At 40.4% G+C, this 16,528-nt stretch overlaps 1 protein-coding gene across 4 annotated transcripts in view; it reads right to left on the reverse strand.

The window, feature by feature from the left end:
* LOC101857424 overlaps positions 1-16,528 on the reverse strand; it is a 28,773-nt gene that overhangs the window by 9,259 nt on the left and 2,986 nt on the right. The window contains exons 1-3 of one of the 4 annotated variants that reach the window (XM_035971053.1): positions 16,242-16,429; positions 13,517-13,601; positions 11,301-11,374 (exon numbers count right to left, since the gene is read on the reverse strand). The gene's annotated coding sequence lies outside the window, so the exon portion shown is untranslated. Of the gene's footprint in view, positions 1-11,300; positions 11,375-13,516; positions 13,602-16,241; positions 16,430-16,528 lie in introns of those variants that run through there. The other 3 variants (XM_005103302.3, XM_035971055.1, XM_035971054.1) reach the window with 3 other exon arrangements.

Genomic DNA, 16,528 nt, shown 5'->3' on the forward strand with positions numbered 1-16,528 from the left:
AGTGCCATGGACTGAATCCACTTCCATTTGGGTATGGCCCTTGGGGAGAATTTTTGCTCAACTGTGATGTCAAGCTCTTTGGCCAGCGAGGCCATTGCACTCACCAGGGTTGCTTTCTGTTTTAGTAGTTGCGCCAATCACTGCAGATGATGAAGTGGTTGAAGTCAGTCACTTGCAATATCAGTTAGTGAGTCAGACATGATAAAAACTGTTGAAGCCCAGACCAACTTCACTTTCATTCCACACATATCATCTGGCGTCTCTGGGGGCAAGATCCTAAGTCGTAACATTGTGTACAGCCAGTTTTGTTTTATATAAGGTGGAAGTCTTTAGGGATGGGGCCAGAAGGACGCACTGGATCTCCATACAAAGGACACACACAGCCTTCCTGTCCGTCTCCTTCTCTGGTTTAGCTACAGCTTTCCTCATATTCGTATTTGAGCTGTGTGTTCTGTTTCTGTGAGGTTTCCAGATTTGAAATTTGTACAAATGTCGCACTGGTCTTTTTTGGTTGAAAGTGAACCCAAATTGTTTTTCATGAACATTTGGCAGAACACTTGATAGCTCAATGTGGCTTTCACTCTCTCTGCAAAGTTCTCCATGTATACTTGATGCAGATCTGATTTTTCTGGATTGTCATCTGTAGACAGTAGTTTTTCAAAATATTCCTCTTTATGGAACAACTTGTCATCCTTGGTTCTCTCATGGTGGGCGCGATGTGTTCTAGGAGATGGACCTCTTGTTTGTTTGTTTTCGGAGAAGTTCTTGAAGATTGTTTTACAAACATGTGTTCTTTGACCATTGACTCTTGTAAGTGGTATTGAAGGCTGTAATTTCTCCTTGGGTTTTCCCTTGCTGTGTAAGATCTCTTTTTGTCTATCATGTTTATCGTGGCATATACGTAGGCTCTCTTTTCTTTCCAAGAGAGTGACTAGTGATGTCATTGCATTTTGTACCAACCAGTTTACAACTGCAAAGGACGTCAAGTTCACATGCTGCTCGCTTCGTGCCTTGACATGAGTAGAGGCATCGCCAGTTCTTTCAACCTCTTCCTTTTGTTACCCTTCCAATCGTTTTCATGCCGTGTCCTTTTGGCAGAGATCAAAGGTGACATAACTGTTGTATTATCAGCTGATGTGACATTAGCCTGGTCACGTTGATCACTTTCCACTGCGCTGAGGGTAAGAGGTGTCGCAGCAAGAGTGGCATCATCTTATTAAATGTTATAGCGTTATGTAAGCTAAGGTTTGATATAAAGATAAAGCATTAGGTTATGACACTGAGAAAATAATCTACTCAAAACACAAACGAAATGAACATTCAAAGAAAGTCGAACGATGTTTCAGAAGGTAAGGACTGCAATAAACAGAGCAAATGAAAAAAAAGAAAAAGCGCTTTAAAAAACAACGATCGTTGGGGGCAGACGGTGTTCTGGACAGGTCCCACAATTATTATTTTTTTGAGTGAGTTAGTAAAGGAGGAAATGCTATCTACTTCGTCCATTCAATTGTGAGGGAAAAATGATTAGGAGAAGAGACAGTAGTCCGAATAGGGGAAAATGCCTTCACAATCGGTGAATTTCGAGTACAAAGACAAAGAAAAACACGCGGACAGAAAACATAGTTTCATATAAAGCAAAATCCATAAAGATGCATTTCAAATACCGAAATTGTCACGAGATAAACAGTTCTGTGGGAACAGTGGGGAGTTTTAGTCATTAAGAACATTATCAGCAGCATTAAAACGAAGAAAAAAGAGGAAACAACCAGATCTATATAACTCCCCAATGAAACCAACAAGAAATATTACACAAATATTCATTTTTGGAGAGCTCCCACGGTTATGTGAGTAAATTCTGGACTTTTACAGGTCTGAATCTGATTTCAAACGAAGTCCGGAGAGGAGTCAAAGCCGGGGTTAGTCGGTAACGTAGCAAGTGGCCCCTCATTGTTAGCGCGATAAAAACAGCCTACCCTCATTCCGTCCCTCGCAGGTGGGATAGTCGGAATTATCGGGCTAAAATCCGATGGGTGCCGGGTTATACGGTTTTATTTCTAATGTTTTAAAGACATTTCTAGACAAAATTCAGATCTGTCTTTGAGTGAGCATATGAAATGGATAATTTACTATCGATAGGGCCAATAAAAAATGTTTTGATATTTTGTGGGTTAGTCGGTTTTATCTCCAGGCCGACGATATGATTGTGTGACCCTTGATCCCCCAATATAACGGTGTAATCTAGTTGTCCCTCTGTGTGGTTCGTCTAGTTATTGACAAATACACTAACGGAGTGAACACATTAAAATTCACAACTGAGTAAACAAAAGAACAATAAGTCAAAGAACATACATGAAGTACGAATATATAACCGGGCCCATTCGCCATGCCGGTCTTACAAAACAAAGTTGTCCTCTTCACCTAGCCCCCCCCCACACACACACACTCACACACAAATCCAAACCAAATAAAAGGGAACAATTCTTTCATTCCAGGTCTGATAGAGAGACAAAGTTGACACCTAAAGAAAAAGAAGTAAGGTAGTTCATTTCAACGAAGGAGAACAGGAATCATGAATTGCCCATCCTATGCTGTGATAAATTTTGGGGTTAAAAAATTCAAGCGCAGATTCCTGGACATTGAAGATGACCACCGTGATGGTCGCCCAGTGACAGCAACAACAGATGAGAATGTGTTGGAAATCAAGAAACTTGTATTGTCTGATAGGCGGGTGACAGGCGAACGTTTGCGCAAAGAAACTAGGCTTAGCTTTGTGTCAGTTGAACGAATCTTGAATGAACATTGGAATATGCCCAATGTTTTTGCAAGATGGGTCCTAGGTTTGTTGACTCCTCAAATCAACGTGTTGATTGTTGTCAAAAATTGCTTGGTCAGTATGAAAAGCATAAAACTAGATATTTTGAAAGACATGGATCTACCAGGACAATCCTGAGTCAAAATCGGCATGAATGCAGTGTAAATCGCCCTCATCTCCAACACCAAAGAAGGCAAAGGTGCAACTATCAAGAGGAAAAGTGATGCTATCAGGGTTTTTTGGGACCCGGAAGGGGTGATTATGACAGATTATCTTGAAAATGGACATACGGTCACCGAGACTATTATATTCTAAACGGCTAATATAAGATTACGTGAGGCTGTAAAAGCAAAATGCAGAGGAAAGGTCCGAAAAGGCAATTTACTGCTTCACGACAACGTGCCAGCACACACTTCAAAAAAAGCTGCAGAAACTGCCCGAGAAAGTGGCTATAAAATTTTGCCACATCTAACCTTATTCTTCGGATTTAGCCCCGTCCGACTTTTTTTATTCCCCAAACTGAAAAGGGATTTAAAAGGCAGAGAAGCAGTAGAGGGCTGGTTTTCTGACAAAGTGAGGGTCATCTTTATTCTCAAGGTCTTTTCAAAGTCATACACTGATGTTAAAAACTTATAACTGTTGGATGCGACTACATGGAGAAAAAGTAAGGTCAATATTAAATTTCAGCTTTCTACCTTTATTCCTTCATCGTCATATTAAAACAAACATTTGATATGCCCCTCGTATATTCCTTTATTGTAGACCATGCAGTGTCACTGCCTTGTAGCGGGGTCTAAAAAAAGAGAACCCAGTTAAAGAGCAATAACTCGGTCATCCGAACCGAAGTAAAATCCCAGCTCATTAATAACATCTTCATACCAACCTTAACATGCAAGTACCAAACATGGTCTCTAAACGAGGCATAAGAAAGAAAAATCAGTAATAATAATAATAATAATAATAATAATAATAGATAGCATTTGTATAGCGCATATCCCCGCTCAACGGCAGGCTCTATGCGCTTTACACTATATTATTACCCCAGCAGACCATAGAACACTCCGAAACATTCTCAGCTTCCCGGGAAGCATACAATGCGAGCAGCCGATTAAGCGCTCAAACACGAACAAACTGACAAGATCTTTCGCTGTCTATAGCCGGGTACCCATTCCCACCTGGGTGAAGTGAGGAAAATTTGTGTAAAGTGCCTTTCCCAAGAAAACAACGTCGGGCCCTTGACGGGATTCGAACCCACGACCTTACGGTTGCGAGTCCGAGAGCCTAACCACTAGGCCACCGAAATGGGGTCTCTCAGCAAAACTATCAACGTCACCAGAAGTGACCGCATAAGAAACGAAACCATACATCTAGAAACCTGAATACCACCAGTAATAAAATTCCTAGAGTGTCAAAGAGTCAAATGGTTTGGACGTCTAACCAGAATGCCCCTGAAACAACTAGCTTTTAGAGCTTACAGCACAAGAGAATCAGGCGTCAAATCAAGAGGAAGACCAAGAAAGACAAGGCTGGAGGGGGTTGAAAAGGTCCTGGAACAACAGCATTTCTATCTCAGACGCTACACACCTAACACAAGACCGAAATCAGAGAATCTGCTCCTCCCCTCGACATCCTAAGGATACAAGAGGAAGAAAAAAAATAATATAAAGTAAATATGCAAACTCGGTAACCTTTGACCTTTAAAAAAAACATCTGAAGAAATAAAATTCAGAAATCAATCAAAACGTTTGACATTTTTTTTTTTTTAATTTCAACCAAAACTGAGTGAAACTCAAAACTTTGCTACTTGTTAAAAATCAACCATCTTACTCCTTTTCAAACAGTCACGGAAGAAAAAATTTATACAAAATTGATACAGCCAGATAAACCGAGGGACATGACGTCTATTTAATTCTCCAGGTGTTGGCCATTTCTCTCCATACACGCTCCAATATGCCACTGGATATTTTAATAACCCAGTGTCATGTTTCTAGGTCGATTCTTTAGACGTCATGTTCAACATTGAGTTATAACTCTTCGATTGTTTGGGGGCTGTTTCCATAGACTTTGTTCCTTTAAAAAAAAAAAGAGGTAATAATTGAAAAGGCTCAAGTAAATAGAAATGTGGTGAGCATTCATTGGTAAACTTTTGGCATGTAAGGTGTTCGGTAAATCTTTCTTACAACCTCGCAAGGGCCACTCTAGACATGTGGGGTGTGGCCCCATCCCACTGGAACCAGGCCAGTACCCCTTCTTCCCAAACTTCTACAAAACTTTCTCTGCACGATGAGACATCCATCTGTCGTGACTGGTGTGGTTTTGTCTTCTTTATTGTCCTGAAAACAGAACATGCCGATCACGCCCCTGTAGCTGAACATTGTTAAGAAGTAAAATGTTGCGTTTTACCCAGTTCTGGTTGAAATGTTAAAACTTCGATATTTGTCAAACAGGTTGATTGATTATTTTCATGTTTACAAACATGGTGTCCTTATCGTCGACTGTTATTTTTCCTAAGTTTGATCAAAATTGGTTTGAAAACGACCGGTTTATTGCCCTTGAAGTGAACCCTATCTTAGACACCATGTAGCTTTCTACAAAAACTTCGCTGTGAAGCGTGCGCATTCTCTGGTGCGCATCATGGCCTGTGAAATTATGCCCAAATGAAGGGCAAACACCCGTCTCATTATAGTCGAGAGGGCACCGCATCCCCCTTGCCCTTTACTTGCTTCACACAGAGACCTGGTGCGCTCCCTTGTGAACATATCTGACTGTGCAATCCACGATATTTTTTTTTTATGTGCATGATACACACGAGGAACCGATATGCTGGAACATGTAAAAGAACAAGACATGATCTAATATAATAAGGATAATGATGATGAGAATAATAATACGTAGAATAATGATAGTAATATGAAGAAGAAGAAGAAGAAGAAGAAGAAGAAGAAGAAGAAGAAGAAGAAGAAGAAGAAGAAGAAGAAGAAGAAGAAGAAGAAGAAGAAGAAGAAGAAGAAGAAGAAGAAGAAGAAGAAGAAGAAGAAGAAGAAGAAGAAGAAGAAGAAGAAGAAGAAGAAGAAGACAGCGAGCTCTAGCCCTTTACCCATTTTTAAATAAGATTGCCCAAGGGAGGGGGTAAAGGGGAGAGGGGGAACGAACAGAAAGTGGATGCGAAAGCAGACGACAGAACATGGTTACAGAGCGGGACCTGAGGGCTCTCGTGGCTCAGAGGTTAAAGTGTCGCCTCTCATTCAATAGGTCCCGGGTTCGAATCCGGATAGCGACGGAAATTTTTATTCTCTAAATTGTCTTCTTTCACCTCCTTTCCTGCTCTCTTGCAATATTCTGTCGTCCATTTCCTCCTCCACGTTCTGCCCCCACCCCCTTACCCCCTTTGCCACCTCCTCTGGGCTCCTGGCTCTTTCTGCAGCCTTTCTACTGGTACTCCCTGGCTCATTCTTACTGCAGTCTCTCAGACACCCCCCCCCCTGATCTTATGGTCTACACCTAGCCTTCTTGGACAAGGGCGAAAAATCTGCTAGGTCCCCTGTGCAGGTTGCGCACGTTAAAGATCCCTTGGTGGTCCAAAATCGATAAGAGTAGGCTTCGGCCGCCACCCCGACAAAAATTCAAAATGTCCTACCAACTAAAAATGTATCGAGTAAACAGGTGAACTTCATTACTCGAAACACCAGATCCAATCGTATTTGGCGATAATGATAGTGAGGCTTATTCTGAAGAAAAAAAACCACAGTCAAACAGGATTAACAATACAAAAGTTTTGGAAAGATAGATAGTTCCAAAAGCATTTAGCCGATGTCTGACTACTACTTTGAAAGTGCGTGGGCATAAATTTTGAGGGGGGAGGGGAACATATTTTCTGTCTTGCTATTTACTAGGATAGCTAAAAATGTTGTTTTGTGTGAAATGTTTGTTGTTAAAAAAACCTGTTATACATAATTACAGTTACAGGAATTGTAATTACTGCTATGAATACTTAAGCTGAGAAAAAAGTATTTGGCCTTATTTAGCAGATACACGGATGGAGTCAGACACCGACAATTTTCGCACTTGATTCCGATAGTTAGGACGTCATATATAATCTCCTCTTTGAAGGCGGAAAACACAAAACGTTTTGTATAGAGGGGAAGGTAGAACACTTAAAGAGGAAAATTGTTCACCAGTGCTAAGATACAAAGATGCCTACCATGGGAACGTTACCGCATCAGAGACTACCTTTAGAACATGTTATAAACAGAGGAATATCAGCTCAATCATGTGGGTAAAATTTTGTCAAGATACTGGAAACGAGAATAAGAGCAGTTGTAGAGACTCAACTCAGTGAAGCCCAGTTTAGCTTCAGAAAAAGCGCGGGATGTACTGACCCTATTTTGCATGAATACAGTTGTGTGAGACTGCCATTGCACATGACAAAGATCTCAACATCGTCTTCATGGACCAGGAAAAGATGTTCGACCGGGTAAATAGATGTCAACATTGGGAAATCTTATAGGAATATGGTGTAACAGGACAATTGTTGGAGACCATCGTGGCACTATATAAAAACAGCCTGTGTGCCATTACATCAACAGGAGGACTATCGGACTGGTTCCACATCAGGTCTGGGGTGAGACAAGGGTGTGTTTTCTCCCCGCTTCTCTTCATTACGTACATGGATAAGATCACGAAAGCAGCAAATGACAACATCACTGAACTGAACTAGTTTCTAGGTGCTGATGACCAAAGTATATTAAATACAGATGAAGAGAAATTACAAAAACACGCCACAAAACTAAATGAGAAATGTTGACACCTAAATATGAAAATCGCCATTTCAAAAACAGAAGTTTTGAAGAACTGCAGAAACCCAGGGAAACTCAACATCTTTATGTCGGAACCCAACTCCAATAAGTAGAGGAATTTAAATATTTGGGAAGCATTTTCACGCAAGTTGGGCGTATGAACAAAGAAATAGAAAGAAGAACTATTACGGCAAACGCAGTTACCTACTAGCTAGCACCCCTGCTCAGCTTCAAGAACATCCCAACCGAAGTGAAATCCCAGCTCATCAATAGCATCTTCATATCAATCTTAACATACCAAGGCCAAATAGAAAGAAAAATCAATGCATGCGAAATGAGATGTCTCCGGAAAACCAGCAATTTCACTAGAAGAGGCCGCATAAGGAACGAGACCATACGCCTACAAACCGGAATACCACCAGTAATAAATTTCATAGATCGTCAAATAGTCAAATGGTTCGGACATCTGACCAGAATGCCCCAGAAACAATTCGCGGCTAGAGCTTACCACACCCGTGAATCCGGCTTCAAATCAAGAGGAAGACCAAGAAAGACCTAGCAGGATGGAGTTTAAAAGGTCCTGGCACAACATAACGTATCTATATCACAGACGCTACACACCTACCAGTGACTAGCACAGGACCGAAACCTGCACCTCCCCTGGACATCCTAAGGATACCAGAGGAAGGAAAACGTATAAAGTAAGTAAGTATGAATAGACGAAAGAATTATTTCTCAGCAAGTAGAAGAGTAGTAATAAGTAATATTATGAGTAATTATAGATGCTTTGTGTCTCCATCAAAACAATTTAGAACATTAAGGAGGCAGGTTACTGTAATTCTGCACGTATGGAGCAACCGGGCTTAGAGAAGGATACGACGTCCCAACAGCAAGACAGAGCCACTCGATAACATTTCTCGCCTCAAGGAAACCGAACCCGCTTCTATTGTGTGGGACGCGAAGTGCTTGCCTGCTACACCAGAGACGCCGGTCGTCTAGAAGAGGAGGAAGTCAAGCCTAGGCTCAATGTGAAAGTGCAGCACTCTGCAGAGTCACACAACTAGAAGGCACTACAGAGAGAAACGAGAGCATCAATCAGTCCCTTCTCATGCTCACTGAAGCCGACGCTTTCTACCTGTCTCTCCCTGTCCTGATTAACCACATGCACCGTAATCCTGGAACAATATAACACAAAAGTAACCGTCTATAGTGATCGAAAAGTGACGGAACTTTGTTTATTAGTACCGGGGGACTAATGATTCGTTTTTCATTAGAAGACTATTTCCCAAAGTAGGGCATGAACTAGTTAAGACTTGTTTGTTTCGAAATGAATGCACTCAAAATTCCGTTGGTAATAACATGGTTATTTTCCATTTTCTATTTGCCACTCTATTTCCTCTTTCAGACCCCTCCACCTGCCTACACTGCCGATATAATGCTACTGTCTTTATTTTTAGTTGTTATTGATCAGCTGTTGTTGCTGTTGCTCTCATTGCTGTTATTGTTTTTGTTCTTGTCGGTGTCATCGCCCCATTCTTCCTCTTCTATCGTTACATTTTAACTTTGATTAACCTACAAGACGATACAAATGTTATGAGAAAGTGACACACGCGTGCACCAAACCACGCCAGCAAGACTTAGTGTATATCGGCACATATGCGCACAAGCATACCTACAGTATCTCTCTCTCTCTCTCTCTCTCTCTCTCTCTCTCTCTCTCTCTCTCTCTCTCCTATTAACAGCTTCGAAACTGTCAACTGTGACACTAATTCCCCCATGGCCCTTGGTAATGACAGCAAAGACGCTAAAAATGAAACATAAACCGAAACATTAACACACAACCTCCACTGAGATTTAAAATCATTCTCAGTGTATTGTCGCTCATTGTTAGTGATCTATTTTTAAGGTGTCAACTACTTTGAGAGGATTTTCTTTTTTTGGAAACTAGTTTTCTGTTCATTATTGTTTTGACAGAGATCTTGGTGGCAACGGTGAAACAAAGAAACTCTTTAACCCCACGACAAACATTTCTAGATCTATATACGCTCACAATGGTTTTACGAAGTTCTAAATGTGTAAGTGTCCTGTGTGTGAGTAAGACAAAGATCGTTCATAACAAGATAGTTCACTCGGTCAAAAAAAGTTTCTTCAGATAATGCTGCAGTCTTTGTTTTGAAGCTCTTCAGAAGAAGAATAGGAATAGCACAGTTTGTTGGTTCGCTTTTATTGTTTCTCACACTAAGTAAGGTAACTAAGTTCGTAAAGTCCGCACTTTTTCGAAGAGGGCGCCACCGAATTTTGAGGACGTTATTTTAATTGGCTCAAAGAGAAGAGTGAACTATCTTGTTATGTACGCTCTTTGGTGTAAGACCGATGTCAATACTTCGATGAAAAAAACTCGTCGACTGCGACACCAAGTTCTTTTACCAGTAACAAAGAAATATAGGGGGGAAAAAACGACTCGCTACTGCAATGTTGAGCGTAAGTACTACTATTTTACGCCAGCTCGCTATTCCGATGTGCAGTCCCGCTTCTTCTTGCGCAATAACAAAGCAGTAATCAATGACACGTCAATGTGTGCGTTACACTATGCCATATTATCATGGACTTATTTTTCCCGGTCATATCTTTTCCCCCTTTTTGTTTCGTCAACTTGACAAGTAAATCCGATTTCCAAGCAACGAAACAAAATAATTATTGATTTTTTAAAACTAACCTGTTTCTAGACCATTTGAAACAAGTTAATAGTCACCAGACCGGCGTCTTCGTGCAGATGTGCACAGTACACATAGACCTGAGTTCAGTTCTCGTGGTGGGAGAATTTCACAGAATATCTCGAATTTTTCTTCTGCATTGCTGTATCCCCCTGAGCCTAGGTTGGCCCTGACATAGAGGGGAGAAGCCCGCTTCCTAAATTATCCAAATCGTGTCCATGGAGGCGTGAAACAACTACATTTCTTATAAGTAACCAGACAAAGAAATATAGTTGTAGTGTATGCATTACAATGCTCAGGTATAAAAGTTTAAAGTTTTCTCCCGAGTAGCTTCTCCAGGTAGCCTATCTTCCGAGTTTTGAGTACAGAAAAGCACTTTGGGTCAATAACGGCAATTTAGTTGATGGAAAAAACAAAAACAGTCAGGCAGACAGAGAGAACAGAGGGAAAGAAAAGAAGTAGCGCTCACGGAGGGGGGGGGCGGTGGCTCTTTGATAATACGCATTTTGGGTCAAGGGGTAGACGTTCTCTTGGCTGTTACCCTAAACTAACTGAGTAGCTCAGAAAGCCTAACTTTTACCGAATCTACTATTGCTGCCCTCTGACTACCCGCACGGATTATATTTGAAAACGATGATGATGATGATGATAATGATGATGATGATGATGATGATGATGATGATGATGATGATGATGATGATGATTACAAGTACGCATATCATTACCTTTCAGATCAGATTATCTAAATTTGTTTTAGGTGAAAATGTGTCTGAAGTTACTCTCATAATACTCATTTTGTCTTTTATAGAAAGGCAAATACTTTTCGCCCCAATCGACAGAATTTCGATCATTTAAGAATAGGAGATGGGTTTTGAACCTGCCTGTCAGGTCTTATCTGGGCCAGGAGGGATGCAACTTCTATGCAGTAAGACCGCGAAACTCGATAAAAGAATCTCACTTCATGAAAATCAAACTCACCTCTTTTGTGTGTGCCAGCGAAACGCTTAACCGCTACACCACCGACTCTGGTGATCTGAAAAGACTTGGGGCAGCTGGAAAAGGGGAAGAAAAGAAGAAAACAATATTAATGTGTGTTATGACGATGAAATCAGGCTCCAAGTCTTGTCAAAAATAAAGTCGATTTTGCAGTTGTTTTTTGCATTGGGCTCAACAACTTTTATTTCATTCGAAAACACATTTCTGTTTTGATTCACTGAAACACAATGGTCAAATGGACAACAATGTAAATCTATAATTTTCAAGGACACTACATCTTTGGAAATCTTCAGTCTTTGGCGGCTATTTTCTCGATAATTTCACCTCTGACACCAAGTGAAGCCCCATCTCCTTTAATCGCAAATATCTCCGTTCTAGATAGATGGGTATTTTTCCATCAAAAAGAAGGCAAATCAACAGGCCTTAATATTATATATTTAATTCCATATGCCCAAAAATTGACGAGCACCTGATTCCGCTGCGTCGTTAAACATACATTCTAATGTTTCATAGATTAGTAACGTAGCTTCTTCCTTTAAAGTCACTTTGCAGTTTTGCGGTACGAACATTTTGATCATTTCACAACAAGACCCTCATCATCATCATTGCCTTTCTCACCCTGGATCAGGATATAGGTCACGAACAAACATTTTCAACCTTCCCCTACCCTGGACTAGTCGCTTGATGTCACTCCACGTCTTCCCACTCTTCTGCACTCCCATTTCCGTAACTCTTCTCCAGGTTCCACGTGGTCTTCCCCTAGATCTTTAACCCTGTGGGTTCCAATTTAACACATTCCTTGTTATTCAGCTAGCAGCTTGACTTCCTGAAAGTGTAACAAGACCCTACAACCCGAAAAAAGAGTATCGCTTGTCTTCCTGATGTATCATGGATGTGCTGTAGATTTTTTAAGGGCGCGAGGAGGACTTTTAAATTGTTCTTCAAGCATACTGAAAAAGAGTGTTTTTCTTCGCTTATTTATTTTAGAAAGATTAAGCAAGAAAATACCAGCATCGTGCTTATTTGAACTTCGAGCACCGACCGATTTCATCAACTAATTCTGGAAAATCAATAGTACCTAATCCGATTATGGCACCTCGGTTAATATATCTGTGCTTTATTCGTCATGTTATTGGCGTTCAGGTTAAAGCTTGGATTGAGCCTTTAGATTTGATAAACGCCGCGGTATCTATTTTAGAAAGTTCTGGTCTATTTTCCCTGTAGCGGTTCTCTGTTTTGACTGCGAGAGGAAGAGAAAGTCCATGCCCACGCGCACAATGTATACGCTTGTGTGAGTGAGTTGTGCATCGTTATATGTGTATCATTGTGCATAATGTAATAAATGCATTTTTGTGTTGATGCTGAAGCTGTGTACGTTGATGTTTTGGTACCATTTTATAATATGTAACCCAAATGTCTCTCATGGATCAATAAAGATTGTTAATATCTTATCTTATCGTATTCTGACGTTGTTAACGAAGGTAAGCTCCTTTCACTGGCTAACAAGAAGCCTCGTGTGACATGACATTGCGTTTTACACTAATTGGTCCCAACATCTAGTTGTATCGAAAAAAAGTACCAAATTGTAGAACTAATAGAAAGGAATACTTTCTTCTTTTCTTTGATGTTCGTGAAAACCAGTTTCGGATAACACAGCGCTTGCCTCCACCCCCACTTCCCCCCTCCCCCACCCCTCGCACCTCCCCACCTCTATTTGTCCCCTTCTCTGAATGGATCAATGGGGGGGGGGGTGTCAAGAAATCAACTTCTCAAAAGATACGTTAACAAATAGTTCAACTGCTCTTATAATGGTTGGCAAATAAATTAACTGATCGTAAACAGGAGGCACAGCTTTGTTTGGAGACCTGTTTGGTGCCACCAAATCGTGGGAGTACATAGCGCAATGTATTTATAGTTCCATCCCTTCAAAAGGTATATTGCTCAGAAAAAGAACTCAACTTGAACGTAATTTTTTGGGGGGTGCGAAAAATTTGACCAAGATTTTACCAGAAGAATATTTCTTGGCTACCTACGAAAGCTGTCTTTTACTTTTCAAAGCTGGACGAAATATGATTTCTTGAGGAAAAAAAAGCCTTGTGATCTGGCGATGCCCCGGCTATGCTAAGAGTCCACTTCTTGAACAAACAAAAAGAAAGTAAATGAAAAAAATATTTTTTAAATCTTTCTTTGCTACTTACCAGCGCTGACTACTGTTTCACATAACAAGTAGACGATGGTTCCAGGAGGAAAACTCACTCGTCCATTGGCGTTGCGCAGGCCATGCTTAAAAATTAACAAAACATAACCTATTACTAAGCAAATTACTAAAACATTAACTTTAAAAAATTACTTTAAAATTTGCAAATTGATTTTCTCTCTACGTAGGAAATCTGTCTTCTCAAGTACAAAAGAATAACCTTTCTGGAGAAAAACTCTCGCGCCAGCTGTTGTCTTAGGCCATACTATATATAAAGAACTACGAATTTTTACTTTGTCGAATTTTTTTCTATTAACCAACTCTGTTAACTTTAAGTAAGTAAAAGATAATTTCTTAAGGAAAAAAACGTTCAATAAAATCGTTCTTCTGTCTGCGTTGCACGGCCATACTGAAATTGACTAAACATTTACTAAAACATTTAAGACAAATCTTTCTTTGCCACTAAATTATGGACGCTGCCTACTTTTTTATTTAGCAAATTGAAGATTCTTCTTTTTTTTAAATAGGTAAATCATCTCGTTAGTTGACGTTGCACAAGCCAAATAGAAAAATTTACTAAACATACTTTACTAAAAGTTTACTAAAAAGCATTCTTTCCCACTTACGAACGCTGACGTCCCTATCACATAGCAATTAAAAGATAATTTCTAGTTTTAAAAAGAAACAACTCTCTCGTCAGTTGCTCAGATCATGTAGGATATGACTAAGATCTAGACATAACAACTGAAAACATAACTGAATGATCAGTTGGTCTCAAAAGACGCTGGTGCGAATTGCTAATGAGGCTATGTAGATGCAAATGCAATCAGTTTAGTTTACACGTCGGGCAAAACGCATGACTGTCTCCCTTTAGTGGTCATGAATCAGAAATTAGGTGGATGATCTTGCATTAGTTTTGGTAGCACCTGATCAAAAACTAGATAGGCCTATTTGTCGCTAACGCGATGTCATAAAAAGGAAATTGATGGGGACGGAGGCGAAAAAGGGGTTGGGGGGGGGTAGATCACAAACAGTACATTGTAGGGGTCATATAATTAGAGGTAAGCTAGATTGGAAATGTTGTGTGAGAATATATGGGCATATTACAATTGTAGATGTTTTAAGCCCAATTCATTCATCGACAAACTGACAGTTTAACCGACAGACGCTAGGTCTGGGTCATCGTTGAACTGAAAGTTTGTCGACGAGAGGAGTTCGTTCTATTTAGACATATAGTTTGTTTGTATCCTTATAGTTATAATGTCAATCCTTGACAAAATACACAAAACACACCAACAAAAATTAACTTGGTAATCCGGCATTAAATCTTCTCCGTGTGATTTTGACTAATTTTGGGTCGTGATCACGGAAATCTCATTATTTTTTTTATTTTGACCAATATTTAGGAAAATTCTGGAATGTATTTTCCACTCCAATATCCTACAGTTTGTCGATCAGTGAACTGTACGTGTAAATGGGGCCTTAAAACCCCTTCGACCCAATTTAGATCGTTCAGAAGGCTGGCTGCTTTGACCCAACCTGTCAAGACTCAACACAAGCTGAACAAACGTCCCAGCAGGAACACGGAGATACTTGAAAAAATGTATTTCATACTGGGACTAAACTAATTAATTATGTCTTCTGTGTGCGACTGTTAAGTATCTTATCGCTTCTCTACATACTCTTGTGTGGTTTAATTTGTTTGGATTTAACTTAACAACCCTACTAGACAAAACCGATGTATTTCCGGGCAGGTTTATCTGATGACAAGAGAGGGGAAGGGCGGAAGAGAGCTGTGTGTGGTAGTAAGAGATAATTCAGGCCGTACTCGAGTTCGAAGGTCAAAAGTTCGGACGCCATTTTGTCGGAGAAATAATCCGAGAAAACATTTTTAAACGTCTAAGAAAACAGCGCAAGCATGATCCGAGAGAGAGGGAGAGGGTGTGTGTGTGTGTGTGTGTGAGAGAGAGAGAGAGAGAGAGAGAGAGAGAGAGAGAGAGAGAGAGAGAGAGGGAGAGAGAGAGAGAGAGAGAGAGGGGTAGGAAAAGGAAGAGAGTGTTTGTGCGAGAGAGAGAGAGAGGGGGGGGGAGAAGCCCGGGGGGTGGCGAGAACCGAAAAGAATTGCACAGACGCGCATTTCTTTTCTTTTTTCCAGTTAAACAAAACACGAACATGGGCCACAGCGGACCGTCACTTGACTGATCAGAATAGTCTGGGAAGATAAGCATATTATATTACAGTCAGGTCCCAGAAAAAAATACCACTCCAGTGAGGTTGTGGCCAAAGAGTGCCACCCAGCCTGTGGTTTCTCCCTCTATTGACCATACAGTGGTTCATTTATATCATATTTTCAATACCTGCCGTATGTGCAGCGACACAATAACAGAACCATTTATGGCGTATGTTGTTTTCGTACAAGTCCCTCGTAATTGTAAAGTTTGTGTGCTTTATGTAATGTGAGCCAATGACCTTAAACACTGAACAAAAGACTTACCTAACGGTAAAACTCATTGCAGGCACAACGTTTAGAGACGTAATTTAGAAGGTTTAAGAAATTTTGTGTTGCTCTCCAGCCAATGAAACAAATAAAATTTTGACACAATAAGAACAGATATCTCACAGGAAAACTCATTGATGGTATATCGTTAAGTGATGTAACACTAGTCTAATATTGTACGGAATCATTCTTTCATCCAAAGAAACAGTTAACAAACTTTGTAAATTACGTTTTCCTGTGATTGGTGAGAAGTAATCGAAGCCAGTCTCTCTGACTTTGCCCAGGTTATCCAATCCACAACGTTTTTCGCCTTTTGATTTGTCTGAGTAACAACTGCACTTCTTTATATATGCACGGGCCTGTCTCATCGTCGTGTGGAAGCTTGAAAATCACAACGTCAAAGCCGCTGCGTCGCGAATTCAAAAATCTGTTTTGATGTCGTTAACTTTCTCCAAACGTATGATTAGCCTCACGAAAGAGTGTGCGTGTGGGGGGGGGGTGAAGGTGGGAGTGGGA

The sequence above is a fragment of the Aplysia californica genome, unplaced genomic scaffold, assembly GCF_000002075.1.
Source record: "Aplysia californica isolate F4 #8 unplaced genomic scaffold, AplCal3.0 scaffold00367, whole genome shotgun sequence".
Lineage (NCBI taxonomy): Eukaryota > Metazoa > Mollusca > Gastropoda > Aplysiida > Aplysiidae > Aplysia > Aplysia californica.